Here is a 12483-nt window from a genome sequence, read left to right as displayed (position 1 = left end):
ACACATAGTTCAGTCTTTACATCGAGGGTGACTGTATGGTTAAGGAACTTCCATAGGGTCATGGGAATACTAGTCACCGAGTTGGCGTGCGGTGCTAGGACTCGGTGTAAGATCTGTACCTATTGGTTTCTGTCTAAATGAGGGTTAGGGGAAGGGAACAACGTCTCTCGAGAAAACTTTAAAAACATACGCAAGACAGGGTGTTGCACATCAAAAGCATATATGTTCCTATTCGGAAACACAAGTTGGCCAGCAATCTTGGGCCATAACTCCAAAACACGCATGTTGTCCGGTTGCCTTTCCAGAATAGGTTCATGATAAAAGCCAAAAATATTGCAAAAAGTAGCATAATCATGATCTTTATTACCCTCCGTAGCCATACAAATTTACTTGAGCTCAGTCTCTTCGCTTGTGTACCCTTCGGTCTCACTCTCATGATCCTCCTCTCCCACATACTCCTCACAAATTCCTTCTTCAAAAAGTGAAAATTCTTCCCCTCTTGAGTAGCCAATACCAACTTCCCTTTGAAACTCTTCAAAGTCCCTATCAATGCTATTAATCTGGTTCACTTGTTCCACCATGGGTTTCCTCATGATTTGGGAGATTTTGAAAACTACCTTCCTTTGAGCAACCTCCACTGTTATGGTATCATTATGACAATTTATCACAGCTTGAAGGGTTTTCAGAACAGCCCTCCCTAGAATGAGTGGAGTGTAGGGGTCTTCTTCCATATCCATGACCATAAAATCGCAAGGAACCACAAGATCTCCCACTTGCATGGGCACATCATCAAGTTCTCCACCTTTATGCTTCTATCCGCCAATTGGATCGTCTTCCTTGAGGGTCTTATGTTAAAGGGAAGCCTCTTGGCGATGGATAATGGCATCAAGCTAATGGAGGCTCCTAGATCGGCAAGTGCTCCTTTGGGCTCCAAGCTTCCCAATTTCAGCAGTAGGTTGTAAGGATTACGATCTCTCTCTTTTGTTGGTAAATTCCCTTATATAATAGAGCTAACTTAATGGGGAAGGTTTATCACCTCTTCTTCAAGCTTCTTCTCATTGGAAAGAAAATCCTTCAAGAATTTGGCGATTTGGGCATTTGTTCCATTGCATCCAAAAATGGGATCTTTATCTCCATCTTAGGCAAGTGCTCTATGAACTTCTTGAATTTCTCATCTAGTCGCTTCTCCACCCTCCTATAAGGGAAACAGAATGGAAAAGCGTACAAATGTTCAAGCCTTTTTCTTTTTCTTCGATCCTTTTTTTTCTTTTTTTTCCAAGTTCCCTTGATCTCTCACTTTTATCCTTCTCTTTCTCAACGATGCTTTCTTCAAACTCTTCTCTCAGGTCATCTTCATTCAACTCTTCTTGTTGTTCCCTCTCATCTCCAATTACTCTCCCACTTTCTTCTACCATTACCGATGGCACTTCGTACTGAGTTCCCGACCTTAGATGGATGGCCTTGGTGGTGTGTTGATTTGGATTGGGGTTTTGAGGTGGAGGTTAAGGTTAGGTGGATGGATTATGTTGAGGGTGAGGCGGAAATAGCAATGGTGGAGAAGGTATTTCCATTTGAGCAAGTTGAGACCCAAGCAACTTTTGTTTTGCCTGGAGTTGTTGCATCTGTTGAATGAATGTTTGGCTGATCTGAGCAAGATTCTGAATTTGTTAAACAAGAGAGGTCACTTGAGTTGCTAAGTAATCATTGCTTGCCGCTTGACCTTGATGTGATTGAGGGTTCCCGGATGGAGGTTGTGTAGATGGAAAAGGAAGATTTGCATTGCCTCTAAGCCTTTAATGAAATCCTGGGGGTCTAATTGAGCTTGGTTGGTTCCCATAGAAGCTTCGGGTGTTGAACCCACCTTGGCTATTTCTGTTGTACCCCAGATTGAAGTTTGCTTGGTTTGGGTTTGAATTGAAGGGAGATCTATAAGATTGCTTATTGAATGATAGTTGCATATATCCTGCCCCTTGTCCTTGCCCACTATAGTTAGCTGCCGCAACATGCTCTGGGTTGTACCCATATCCATCGTCGTTCATCACCAGAGCCTCTTGGTTGTAGGCCCCATATCCCACTACCGCTACATGTTCGGAATGCGTACCCCCGCAATATGAAGTATCATGGTTGGTTCCTCCACAAATTGCACATGCAAAGTGTTTTTCCCAGGTAGATGAGAATTTGAGTTACTGGTGGCGAGGTTTGACTTAGATAGCTTTTTGTCTATGACCACCTCAATCTTGGCACTGATGGTGTCCAAATTGCTTGTATCAATAATCCCTCTAGGTAGCCCCTTGCTTCTTGCTCCTCCCCAAGAATAGTTCTTAGCAACTTCCTCGATCTTGGCCTTCACCTGATTGCAAGGAATTTCAGAAAGTTGACCGCCCATTGCCGAGTCTAGAACTGCCTTGGTGGAGTCATTTAGGCCATCATAAAAGAATGTGTTGAGATGGTTCTCTCCATATTCATGGTGGGGGCAAGCCCTTATCATCCTTTTGAACCTACTCCAGGCCACCTTTAGGTTCTCTTCATCAGCTTGTGTGAAGGAGGCTATTTTCTTACGCCAATCTTGGGTTCTCACAGTCGGGTAGAATGTCTCCAAGAAGGCGGTTTTCAACTGGGCCCTAGAAGTAATGGAATTTGGCACTATGCACTTGTACCAATCTTTAGCATCACCAGCCAAACTCAAATGAAACAGATGCAATCTGACGTAATCGGGACTGTTAGGGTATGATGGGATGAGTCCACAAATGTTTGAGAATGTCTCAAGATGTTGGAGTAGGCATTCATTCTTTAACCCACTGAACGAACTCTCCTTCACCATCCTTGTGAACTGAAGGTGGATTTGGTATGGAGTTGCCGCTACAGAAAGCACCATGCCTCCTTGGAACTCTTGGGATCTAGGTGTCCCAAATTGGCCAAACAATTGATGTTCGTCGGCCAACTCAACGGAGGGAAGGTTAGGAAGGAGTTGCGAAGTTGGACTTCCTATGCACTGGACCTCAGGATTAAATGGTACTAATGGTTGATTTGACCTGCGCGTGCTATATTGCATGCAAACAACACTGCAAACCAAACGTGAGTACTTACAAGCAAAGAGTAAACAACAAAAATAAAAGAAACTATATTAAGATCAACACGAGTCTAACTATAATGCCTTAACCACGGCAACGATGCCATTTTGATAACTGCTTTTTAGTGTCGTATGCTAAAAGTCCGGTTATGCAAACAAGATTTGTAACACCCTAGATACTACACAAGTATAGTGGAATTAAGGGGTCGAACCATAAGGACAAGGTAAAGCTAAACTCTAGGTCTTAACATAGGGGTTTTCAAGGGTTTAGTAAACAGGACTAAACTAAGACTTAAGTGGTCAATAAAGATTAGAATAGATGTAAATCAAAGGAGAGGGGAAGGGAGTGATTGGTTCTACCCTAGAGAAGTGACACTAATGTTCATGTTTTAGGGCTTGGAGTCATGAAACATTAATCACCAAAGGATTCAAACAATGAGAGGAAGTTGGTGGCTTTAAGACCACTCGAATGACCTATAATCGCCCTATGTCTCTCTAGGAGTTGCAGGATGATGTGCAAATTTTGATTAACCGCAAGCGCATGGTGTACGTGTAGCAATACGGGTCGAACTCAGGGAAGCGAGTTAACAAATTTTTTCGGTTTATGACAACGAGATATGGAAAAAAATATAGTAAGTGAAGGAATCTAACACTACTACAAGCGATAACTAAAATAATTTAAACAAAACTAATGAATAAAGCTAAAACAATAATTAATATGAAGATGATAATAATAAAGCAAAACTAGGGTGTCCGGAATCACCTAATTCTAACATGGGAGTCAATTACGCACATAATTGTATGAATTTGAGTCTTTGGCATAATTAAACGTGCTCTAATTAATCTCAAGCTTCTGCTCTATTGATCAATATCATTTTAACTCCTTACTAGTATTAATCTTCAAACTTCCGTTTTATTGGCCAAACTAATAGGAATTTAACTTAAATATATCTCAATCCTAAACTAAATCGCAAACTTCCGTTTTATTGCAAAGGTTAATAAAGATATTTAAACTAAGGTTCATTAAGCATAGGTTTAATCATAGACCCAAATTTCACACAATTAATCAATTAAAAATCATTCCATTCTTCAAATTAGAGTCAATCTCTTAATCCTAGAAGGAAAATCTACAAACTAGACCTGATGATGAATATGCAATTAATGATGAATGAAACCATAATTGAAATACTACATATGAAAATGATGAATACTTTAATGCAAAAAGACAGTTAATAAAGTAATAAAGCAAGAACACTTACTAATTGAGAAGAACATAAATATAAATTGCAATAAAAATAAATTAACAATGGAGTTCTTTATCAATGAAAGCTCTCAGAAGAATAACGAAAAGAGAGAAAACTGGAACTAAACTAAGAAAAACTGAATCTAATAAAAAAAATAACTGCCACTATTTATAGTGGTTTCTAAAATAACCGAAAACGCACGTGAAAGACATACACCTGACGTGCTGGCGACGACTCGTGACATCAAAAGCGACGAGTCGTTGCTTTGTCTCTGCTTGGGCACTCGGACTTCAGTGAATTGGCGACAAGTCGTGCCAAATTAAAGACGACTCGTGGCTTTGCCTCTGGATTGATATGCACAGATTAGTGAATATGCGACGAGTCGTGGCAAAATGGGGATGACTCGTTGCTTTGTCTCTAGACTAATATGCTTAGATCAGTAGATATGCGACGAGTCATGGCATCCTAGGGACGACTCGTCGCTTTGCTTCTGGACTCCAATTGCTCTGCGACGAGTCGAGGCTTTTCGACACGACTTAGCTACGACTCGTTTGTTTCCCTTTGGGCTTGTTTGGCTCGATCTCTAGGCCATTTCTCCAAGCCATCACCCTCTTATCACCCCCAGAACCTAATAAAATTCTGATTTTTATCTCATAATTACATAAAATAAAATATTAAACATGTGAGACAAAAATATCAAATAATAATAGCAACACTACCTAAAATCCACTAAAACATCACATAAGGAGCATAAAAATGACATGAATAAATGCAAATAATCATACTTATCACAGGACGAGATTCAAGTTGAATCACTAAGTTGATCAAAGAGATTTAGACTCAACCCTAACTCATAAACTTAGGTTCCAACTCTAAGGTTTCAGCAATCAAACCCTAAAGAGAACTACTCACACATTGTGGATAAAGAACTAGAAATAATGACGAAAGCAAGCATCCAAACATGTTGAACTTGAATGTGAATAATGATTAGAGAAAGGAGTAACAACTAATGAAAGCTATGAAAGTAACTAAGGAACAAAAATAAACATATACTAGATGTTTAAGAGAATCTCAATAACAAATACTACTAGAATCAGAGAATCATAAAAAGCAATAAATATTGAAGCAACCAACAAGCATCAAATGAACATAAGGAGTAGTGGAGAAATAAATACTCACAAACATAAAGTGATATCTCAATAGATGAAGAAAGTAAAATCTATAGTAGTGCTAGAAAGATACGCCAAAAAGTTGCACACTTGATTGAAGAGATTATGTAAAAGCAAGTTAAACTAAGCTAGGGTTTGATGAACAAATAAAGCTTTAAGACTAGAGTAAATCTACTCTAGAAAGTGTTTTAGGTTAATGGAATAGTGTCCAGGAATTTCTACAGAAATCGGGCATATATACCCTCTAAAACTAAAGTGCTTCGAAATCCTGAAATTGGCCTTCAATACTTGATCGAAAAGAAAACTGCACATGCAGAAATCGACCCATTCACCCGAATGTTAGAGTCCATTCGCCTGAATGGATACTCTTCACCCAAAGGTTTCTCCATTCGGCATAAACAGAAGATTTTGAGTAATTGATGTTCTGGGTGCCATTCGCTCGAATGCAGCATATTCGCCCGAATCTTCTTCATTCGCTATTTCCAAGAACTTTGGCTAAACTCAATGTTGTGTGCTCAACTACCATTCGCCTGAATGGTAGTGGCATTCGGTCGAATGACCTTCAATTGGCTTCTTTGTGGGTTGCTGCTAAAGGTGAACACAGTCCGATTTGGTCTGGTCTGACATTAAAATCAAGCCAAACCAGAAATTTTGGCCTGAAAATTTTTCGGACCTGACCGGACCGTTTAAATCAACAGACCGGACCGAACCAAACCGTTTTACAACGGTCCGGTCTGGTCTGGTCTACGGTTTTTTATTTTTATATTTTCATCCAAATTAATAAATATATTTATTCAAATATTTGACACCTACCTTTAATAAATAAAATAATTTGTAATTAGTTGATAACATAAACATCATTCAAATATATATTGCTATATAAAAATAACTACATCTTAAAATATCTAGGTAGCAACTTAATTTTTTAAATACAAAATTATGAATTTTGACCATAGTACGGTTTGCGGTCCCGTCTGGTCTGAAAAATAAAAAAATCGAGACCAGACCGTAAACCATAATTTAATTTGTAATAAAACCAGACCAGACCAAATACTAAAATTTCGATTTGGTCCGATTTTGTTTACGGTTTAGACCAAACTTTGTTCAGCCCTAGCTGCTGCAGCTTCTACAAGCTTACGAACTTTGCCGGGACAGCGAGATATCCTTGATTTGTCATGTTAAAGCTCCGAGATAGGTGTCTAAGCCTCGATCTTACGTCGATCAACCTTGGAATCTCCATAAATCACCTAAAACAATCTCAAAACACTAGAAGACAAGATCAAGGAGAAATCATGGGTAGAGTATATAAAACCTATACAAAACAACAAGACTTGACACAAAAATGGGGTAGATAACGTGCTCTAAAACGAGCACATCATTCACCTCAAAAGTTTAATTAAAGTTTCATTCACTTTATTTTTAAGAATGACCTAAAAATATTTAATAATTAGTTTAAATCTTTATACCTAAATGAAGAAATTTATTTTTTAAAATTATGATGATGGGTCATTAAATTGTAAGAAAAATTGGTACCTAAGAAAAATTTTAAAAATTTAAAAATAAATATATAAAATCGAATTGTTAAATCGTAGAATCGTAAAATCATGTTATGATTCTACCTCTACAAATTTTATATTAACTAGAATCGTAAGATTCTACCAACTTATGATTCTACCTACGATTCGAATCGCTTGCTTATTTTTGGATCGTAAAATCGTAGAATTGTAGATCAGAATCGTGATTTTAATAACCATGGAGTACACCTAAACTCTACATTATCATCAAATCCAACATCATCATAATGAAATGGATGGTCATAAGGCAACCAATTCTGTGCCCCATAAAGCAAAATTTATGTCCATTTTTCAACCACATAGAACGCATTTGGTCTGCACATGATGAAAATGCATAACAAACTTTTGTACTCCAACCATACAATTTTGCATATGCTAGAAAGTAATCAATGGTAGAATGAAGAGCTACCCTTAACTTAAAGGTTGTCTTACTGTATGCATCAAACACATCAACTCATTCCCACAACTGTAACAATTCATTAACAAGTAGTTGAAAGTATACATCAATATCATTACCAGGAGCTTTTTCTCCAAGAATTATCATTGATACTCTGATCGATGATTGTCTCATGCAAAGACAAGGTGGTAAGTTTAGGGAATTAATAACATAAGCCAAGTACTATATGTACCACTCATGCACAAAAAGTATTAAATCTATCACTTGTAAGCCCCAACCTAACATTTCGAGGATTACATGCAAAATTAGGGTATCGCTCATCAGTCTTTCCATGCTAGCAGGGGCAACAGTCTCGAAACGTAATTAACATTTATGATAATGATTACGATAATAATGCGAAAGTCTCAAAATGCCAATCTACTAAAACATTTAAAAAAATTAAAAACTCTTTATGACAAAAAATAAACATTACATTAAAGTTGAAAAAAATGAAATACATATCAATAGTTCCAAAAATACATAAAAATTAAAATTAAATACATCAAAATAATCAAACAGAGAGTGCATAAAAAAAACGCAGCTAAATCCTCAATACATAAATAAACAATGGTTGTGGCCTGGATCAAAACCTGAAACTAAATCCTACAAAATATTGCCACCCATGATACGGGTGCCAGTCGATTGAATCAGCGCTTAACGCCGAGCTTAACGCCTGCAAACAAGTGTCAAAGTTCAGAATCGACCCTCCTAGGAGAAGATTCTTATATTTCATTTTCCTAAGACTCATAAAATACCAAAAATAACACTGGATAAAAGTGTTTATCCCACGAAATAAGTTTCTACCATCTAGGTAGACTTATAAATTAACTCATCGAATCACGAACATCTCTTATTTATGAAGTTACAAGTAATAGTTACTACCTAGATTTGACGGCATATTTATCGAATCACGAAATAACATCGACATATTTGACGGCAAAATAATTAGTTGACATACATCTAGGAGCAATAGTAGGGGTGTCAAACAGGTCGGGTTGGGTCAATTTCAGGTTCGGGTTATATATAAATGGGTCAATAGACCCTTAACCTAAACCTGACCTGTTTATTTAAATGGGTAAAAAATTAAAACCCCGACCTGATCTGTAGCAGGTCGGGTCAACCTGCTAATGACCCATTTAACCTGCTTTTTTTTTTCAGGTCATTGAACCCATATATTTCAGGTCATTTGACCCATATATTATATTCACATTTCATAATAAACATGCTTCAAAGTTCAACTATCAATCTATCATCAATAGGGCTGGCAAAAGCTAACCCAACCTGCTAACCTGATCTGAAACCGACCCGAAATTAGTGGGTTTGGGTTTAGATTTTTGACCCAATTAATTAAATGGGTCAACCCGACCTGATCTGTATATTAAATGGGTTAGGTTCAGGTTGAATATTTAAACCCAAAAAAAACCTATTTAACCCATTTATTAAATGGGTCAGTTAGGTCAGGTCGACCCATATTATCTAATATTAACCCATTATACTAGATGACACATTATTGGGCCACTTGGGAGTTGGGACTTCGCAGGCCCGACTCCCAATTGGCCCAATAATGTGTCATCTAGTATAATGGGTTAATATTAGACAGCAGATGGATGACACATTATTAACCCATTATACTTAGCTTTATTAAAGATGAAGTGATACCGATAATCATAAACCCTAAAATAATCATAAAGCCATTGAAAATTATCTCTGCGGCGCCTTCCTCAGTTCTTCTTCTCTGAGCGCCTTCTCCTTCCTCTTCTTTGCTGCGCCTTCCTTTACTTTGTGCGTCTTCTCCTTCCTCTTCTCTGCGGCGCCTTCCTCTACTCTGTGACAAAAGCGAAGGTAAGATTTTTTTCTTTTTTTCTTTGTTTTTTGGATTTTTTTGATTCTTTTTTTGTTTGATTTTTTCTGATATTTTTCGTGTTCGATTTTTTTTGATTTTTTTGTGTTTGATTTTCATGTTCATTGTTATTACTGCTATTTTCATTGTTCTTAATGCCATCTTTAATTCTTCATAATAATTTGGTTCATGATTGTGTTTTTTAGTGTTCGATTTTGTTTGTGTTCCATTTTCACAATGATTTTTTTTGTGTTCATACTATCAAGTATCAACTGATTTCATGATCCTAAATTGTGTTATTTATGTATACTTCCGTATGTTTCAATTACAAATGAGAAATGAGAATAATCACTGTATTGTATTTGTAATACTATATTGAAAGCTATCGGCAATGATATACTGTAATTTAAGAAGATTTCGCAAAATTTCTAACACAGAGGTATAAACTATTTTTTGTATTTCTTCTTAGGTAATGGATACCATTGAATCTGAACATGTTCAAGTTGACTCAGAAGAAGATCTGGTGGAAGATCATTTCTTATTATTGTAAGAGCTAATAGTTCACGAAAAATAGCAACATCAAATGCATGCTATTTATTTGCAAAACCAACAGTGGAATTCTCCAATAGCATTTGACCAACATCACGAAATGTCCTCATTTTACAATTTTTTACATGACGAATTAAATTTCCTTCCCCATTTTACAATCTGCCCTAAATGTTTTTTTCACATTTTTTACATTTACATAACAGATTTCCATCTTCATCAGTTTCATCCACAAATTCAAAGTTCACCCAAACACCAGATGTAAGTCTACGTTGTCGTTTAAAATTCTTGCCAGATATATGAATTGTTTTGTTACCTTTGTTTTTAAGATCCTCCACCAGATCTTTTTCTGAGTCAACTTGAACATGTTCAGATTCAATGGTATCCATTACCTAAGAAGAAATATAAAAAATAGTTTATCCCTCTGTGTTAGAAATTTTGCGAAATCTTCTTAAATTACAGTATATCATTACCGATAAAGTTAGCGTGTTAAATCATTGCCGATAGCTTTCCATTCAGTATTACAAATACATTACAGTGATTATTCTCATTTCTCATTTGTAATTGAAACATAAGGAAGTATACATAAATAACACAATTTAGGATCATGAAATCAGTTAATACTTGATAGTAAGAACACAAACAAAATCATTGCGAAAATGGAACACAAACAAAATCAAACACTAAAAAACACAAACACGAACCAAATTATTATAAAGAATTAAAGATGGCATTAAGAACAATGAAAATAGCAGTTACAACAATGAACATTAAAATCAAACACAAAAAAGTCAAAAAAATCGAACACAAAAAAATCAGAAAAAATCGAACAAAAAAAGAATCAGAAAAATCGGACAATAAAGAAATAAATCTTACCTTGGCTTTTGGCACAGAGAGGAGGAAGGCGCCGCAATGAAGAGGAAGGAGAAGGCGCACAGAGAAGAGGAAGGCGTCGCAGAGAAGAGGAAGGAGAAGGCGCACAGAGAAGAGCAACTGAGGAAGGCGCCGCAGAGATAATTTTCAATGGGTTTATGATTATTTTAGGGTTTATGATTATCAGTATCACTTCATCTTTAATAAAGCTAAGTATAATGGGTTAATAATGTGTCATCCATCCGTTGTCCGCATTTCGCAGGCCCAACTCCCAAGTGGCCCAACAATGTGTCATCTAGTATAATGTGTTAATATCAGATAATATGGGTCGACCTGACCTGACTGACCTATTTAATAAACGGGTTAAACAGGTTTTTTTCGGTTTTAAATATTCAACCTGAACCTAACCCATTTAATAAACAGATCAGGTCGGGTTGACCCATTTAATTAATTGGGTAAAAAATCTAAACCCAGACCCACTAATTTCGGATTGATTTCAAATTAGGTTAGCAGGTCGGGTCAGCTTTTGTCAGCCTTAACCAATAGAATAACATGTAATAAGATTTCTAAGAATACCCCCAAGTTTATTTTCAGGATTGAGAACCAATATAGTCATTAACGAAGAAACGCCAGAGCATAAAACAGTAAAAACCATCTTATAACACTTTCCATTCTCAACCCACAACTTCTTAAAGTCTCAGATTCCTGATCCAACAACCAACGAACAAGATTTCAATAAACCATGATGAACATATCCACTATCAAACATCTGTCCACCGAGCCGATTATCACGTAAAATCTTATAGTCAGATTTCATCCAAAGATCTAACCCACGAATGGCAAGAACAATTTCACAGTTATCATGATCAAGATAGATAGCGTAAGGAGGAGCTTGTCCTTCGGTTTGTTCATAAGTGACCCGTTTGATGAACGAATCTGGATTTAACCGGTAAGCACCGGGTTGGGTGGACTGAGAGGGTTATGGAAATCAAATTCATACACGAACAAAAAAGTACGACAAATGCCAAAATGGTCCTAAAAATCCACCCAACAAAACAATTTATTATACTATCAAACCTTACCTTAATTGTTCGGTTTACTTTGTAAAGACTACTGTTAACACACACCTACACGTCAATCTAGTGCTGCAAATGATTATAACACCAAGGAAAGCAATGAGGAGAAAGAAGAGGAAAACCAGAAGAAAGAACAGAAACGGCTGCTCCTCGCAAAGCCAAAGGAATATTGAAAGCAAGGGGAAGAAAAACTTACCACAAAAATTCAATGTTCTAACCGTAATTTATCTAAACTCTTCAAATTGCAGCAGTTTTGTGAGTGGATGAGAGTGAAAATCTTGTAAATCCTCCAAAAAGCCCTAAATTCTCCAAAGCCCTGAACGAATTAAGCATAAATCGTTTAAAATTCATCATCAATAACAAAAACGAATCCAACAATAGAGGTAAAAGAATAGAGAATCGACCTAAAATTTACATAGAAGAGGACGCAATGTTTTAATTTTTGTGAGGTTCAGCTGCTGTTCGTGAACTGGGGAGGGAGGCGCATTTTCAATTTGTTTTGGCTAAAACTAGAATATTTTCCCATAATATTGCAAAATAAAAATTAAATTTCGACTTTGCTTGAAATGAAAAACTATTTCCCACATTACCGTCCACGTCAGATCGGTGTGAGAAATTTTTCTTTTCTTTTTTCTTTAATAGGACCACTACCTGA

At 36.6% G+C, this 12483-nt stretch overlaps 1 long non-coding RNA gene across 2 annotated transcripts; it reads right to left on the bottom strand.

The window, feature by feature from the left end:
* Positions 1-7872: 7872 nt before the first annotated feature.
* On the bottom strand, positions 7873-12483 carry LOC130813329 (uncharacterized). 2 transcript variants are annotated; one of them, XR_009042207.1, is made up of 4 exons: positions 12233-12483; positions 12025-12144; positions 9153-11897; positions 7873-8166 (listed from the first exon to the last, which is right to left on the bottom strand). It is a non-coding gene; the product is annotated as an uncharacterized LOC130813329 (long non-coding RNA). The 2 variants fall into 2 exon arrangements; XR_009042206.1 differs by having other exon boundaries at positions 9153-12144.

This window comes from Amaranthus tricolor, chromosome 5 (assembly GCF_026212465.1).
Source record: "Amaranthus tricolor cultivar Red isolate AtriRed21 chromosome 5, ASM2621246v1, whole genome shotgun sequence".
Lineage (NCBI taxonomy): Eukaryota > Viridiplantae > Streptophyta > Magnoliopsida > Caryophyllales > Amaranthaceae > Amaranthus > Amaranthus tricolor.
This window is presented reverse-complemented; position numbering and strand designations above follow the sequence as displayed.